We start from the raw sequence: 4,446 nt of genomic DNA on the forward strand, positions 1-4,446 counted from the left end.
TTATTATTGTACTGTTACAGGCACAATTGTAGTGAATGTAAAAATACTTTTTTATAATGAAAAAAAATTAAAAGAAAAATGACTTAACATAAAAAAATCTTTAACTAGGTCATTTTATTTGAGAATGTAAAATAAATGAAAATAACTAAGAAACATTACGACATTATTAAAAAAAAAAAAAAAAAAAAAAAAAAAAAAAAAGAATCGAGCCAGCCAGGAGTCGAACCTAGAATCTTCTGATCCGTAGTCAGACGCGTTATCCATTGCGCCAAGGCCGGCGCCCATTAGTCGAGGTAAAGATCCTAAAAGACGCACAAGTACGCGAGTTCGCGGCCCGCTCCGACCAGTGATGGAATTCCTGGAATGTGTCCGTTTTGACGCTGCTGATGCATGCGTGCGTAATCATCATGATCCCCCGTAATTTAATCGAACGTAAATTCGTCCCCCGCACTTTAATTTGGGAACTTTCCAGGGTAAACAATCACGTTATGTACGTTTCATTCATACCGGACGCCGGAGGGCGCTCTCTCGCATTAAGTCCAAAACGGACTCGTAGAAGCACCAACTTGTGACCACTATGTGACGCACGCTACAGGAAATACCTTATATGGACAAAGGCATCCAGCGGTCACTGGATAAAAAAAGCTGAAATGAATTGACAGATAAAACGTAAATATTCATTGCAAAAATACGTGATTTGTGTTTTTGTGCATTTTCATAACAAAATACATGAATAACGCAGCGCTCACTGACACATTTTTTTCAGTATATTATTTTTACAGTATAACATTATATTATATTATTATATTTTCTGACTTATTCTGGAAGTCCCTGTTTCTTTGTGTGTGTGTTTTACTGTTATGTAATACTGGAATACTTAAAAAAATGTTTGTTTTTTTTGCAACTACAATTACAGTGAGAAATAGGCACAAAAACATTGTGAGTGCAAAGATTAACAACCCTTTTTATTTGCAAATATAAAGTCAATATATAAAATTATAACAACAGTGCAAATATATATACATGTACAAATATTGTGAGAATACAAATAGTGTGAGGGCAAATATTAACAACCCTTTTAATCTGCATATATATTTTAAAGCCAATAAAACATTTAGAACAGTAATGCAATTTTGTACAGTATACACCAAAAATGTTTACCACAATAATAAAATTTGTACATATCAGTGTAAAAATATAATAAATATCAAACCAAAACAAACATTTGCAGTGCAATTTTGACATCAGACTTAGAAAATAATAAGAATTAATAGTAAACAAAGACAAACATTTACCACAGCAGTACAATTATGACATATTTGCTTAAAAAAAAAAGTAAATAAAAATTGTTTTTACCACTGTAGTGGACTTTTCATATATTAGCCAAAATAATAATAAAAAACATAAACATACCGTTTATATTATATATCTATCTTGGATGTGCTTGTAAGCACATGCTACCACAGTGAAGCGGGACACCCTCACTCCATCACAGCGCACCGCGTTTGGGTAGAGAGCACAGAGCCTTATGAAAATGGCCTCCACCACTCGGTTGCAGTCAGGCCACTGTGCAGGACTATGAGCCCCAACGAAACACCTGCAAATTACAACAGAATACATATTATTAATGTAAGATTGTTTTCATTGTGTGATCTTATTTTTATTTTACCTTTCCTATGCTGTCTGTTTTGCTTTGTGTTGTCTAAATGTTCATTTATAATATGTGCGCATAGTTATGTTGTCTCTCTTTGTTTTGTTTTTAGATTGATGTTGAAATGTCATATCAATAAATCAGTTCTCTACTGTGTTGTGGAATAATTACAGGGTGTTGTTAGTCAGCAAGTCAGGTTTTTTTTCACAATAATGACTGCATATTATCCCACTTATTACATGGCTACTTACTAAAGTACAGTAAAAGACAAATTATTTGACTCAACATGATACAAAATGATTTTAATGATTTAAGAAATGATTGCCTTGTTTCTTCTAAATTAAATATTCCAGTGTACAGTTGGAACTGTGTTCATAGCAATGTAACATACTTAGCAACCTAATATATATAGTCAGAATAAAACGTAAATCACAACTAATAATTTATGTTGTAATCAGGCTAAGTTTGAACTTAACAGGCTACAGGAAGATAAGCTAGTCATGAAGGTGTCAGGTTTTACTAATTTAACTAGAAATCCTTACTAAACAAAAAAAGTTGTAGGTGATATTTCAGCCAGTTTCAGATATATATATATTTTATATAAAAAAATGTGTAGACCCTGTGTTTACTAAACGTAACATACCTTTTGCTGCTCTCCACACCTGGGGCCACAATCTTCTTAGTGGCCCTGAATCGTCCCTGTTTTAGGTTGGTTTGGTTACGTGGTGGGTAAATGGTCTTTTTCTTGTCATACTCCCCCAATGCCTGCCATAGGGAGATGATCTTGATGCACTCTTCTCCCGACAAAGCCAGACGGTGGTCTCTGAGGCTAACCAAAAACTCTGCCAAGTCCTGCACGGCTCCATACCCCTCAATATTATCAGGTCCAACCGAATCCTAAAATGAAAGATAATTTAGGAACTTTTGATAGCATCAGTGAATACAAATATTCACATGAAAGCACATCCAATGTAACCCAGATTATGCTTACACACATGTAAATGTACATAAAAAATAAACTGGACCCTTACATCATGTGAAGTGTTCTCTTCCAATGTTGGACGATCCGTTTCTGCAGATAATCGGTCCACTGGGGCAACATTAAAAAGGTAAATATTTATTTTAAATTTGTATTTATGCCTTTCAATGTGATAAATACAAATTTATAGTTAGTGTGATAACAAATACGAAACCTTTATGAATACTTTAGTAAAACTCACAGCTATGTGCTCCAGGAAAGAGTTCTAGATTTGATTCAGCGTGCAGTGAGCTGCTGACAGGAGATGACACTGATGATGGAGGGACCACAAACAGTGATGACGTGGGGCTGGTTGCTGGAGGAGTTGGAAATGATGCTGCAGATGCTGCAGATGCTGCAGACACTGATGCTTGTGAAGAGGCAGCAGGTGTCCGTTCAGTGTCAAAGGTGGGGACAGTGATGTCCTGAAACTCCTCAAGTTCAGCATAACCTTCATCCACCTCTATACCAACCTCAGTAGTCTCTGACTCTTCAATGGCCAACTTGTAGTCCTGCAGTTTGCTGGTAAAGATATTCCACTCCAATAAGCTCACCTTTAAAATAGTAAAACATTGACAATTAGATAATATACCACAATATTATATTATAACTCAGTTCCTCAGTTTCCTTTGCAAATCATTAGCTAAAGATTAATTAAAGCTGACAACTGGAAGTTGAAGTGCATAGCTTTGGCCACTGTAGTAATTAACATATACATTTAAATCATTAGTTAATATAATGTTATTACTCAACTTATACATTAAAGTACATTTGACTGGTAACAATTTATTTATTACTTAATCTATTAATCATATAGAATGTTTATTAGTTGCTGATGTAGTAATCATTAATAAATGGTTTAAGTTAGTCCTTCATGAGTTTACATTAACTCGTGATTATCTGTGCATTCTTGAAGCATGAATTAATGCATATTTGTGCACCAGTATTGTAATTTTATTGATAAAAGACTCACTTACATTGCAAATGTTGGTTAGAAGTTAATCGATGACCGTTATCTTCTTCTTCTTCACCCGTGATCCTTAAATCTCCGGTAGTTTTTAATGTTATCAATTGATCTACTTACTACGAAGAATCGCGGATGAGGAACGGGCGCTGATTGGCAAATTCGCGGTTGCGATACGAGCGCTGATTGGCAAATTCGCGGTTGCGATACGAGCGCTGATTGGCAAATTCGCGGTTGCGATACGAGCGCTGATTGGCAAATTCGCGGTTGCGATACGAGCGCTGATTGGCTAAAACATAAGTTTCATGGTTGCAGCCGGGAACGTGATTGGCTGTCATAACAAAGAATAACCACGACCTACAGGTGACATGGAGCGCCACTGGCCCGGATGAAGGCCTGTTTTTGATAGATTTCTATATAATGCATGCATATGTAGTGACACACTTTTATTGTATTAAGGAATGGCGTTAAACGTAATACTGTCAACAGAGATGTTTAAAATAAGTAATAACAATCATCTTTAGCTTTTGTTCTACGCAGCGGCAATAGCTGCGAACATTTTTGCTCGTTTTTACAAACAGCACTGCGTCTGATTTTAATCATGAACAGGCCAAATAGTTCGTAGTGGTGTAATTGCCTTAGGAAACCTGACACTGCCTAAAAACGAATCATTTTTACGAACTTACTAAAACGTCCCGTATCGAGAGTAAGTGAGCATTTGTCTGTGTGCGCCCTCTTCTGGACTATCTGGAGAAGTGACGCCTGGTGCTAAAAATAGAACTCATGACACGTGACCTAATATCTCATTGGGCA

The sequence above is a fragment of the Carassius gibelio genome, chromosome A7, assembly GCF_023724105.1.
Source record: "Carassius gibelio isolate Cgi1373 ecotype wild population from Czech Republic chromosome A7, carGib1.2-hapl.c, whole genome shotgun sequence".
Classification (NCBI taxonomy): Eukaryota; Metazoa; Chordata; class Actinopteri; order Cypriniformes; family Cyprinidae; genus Carassius; species Carassius gibelio.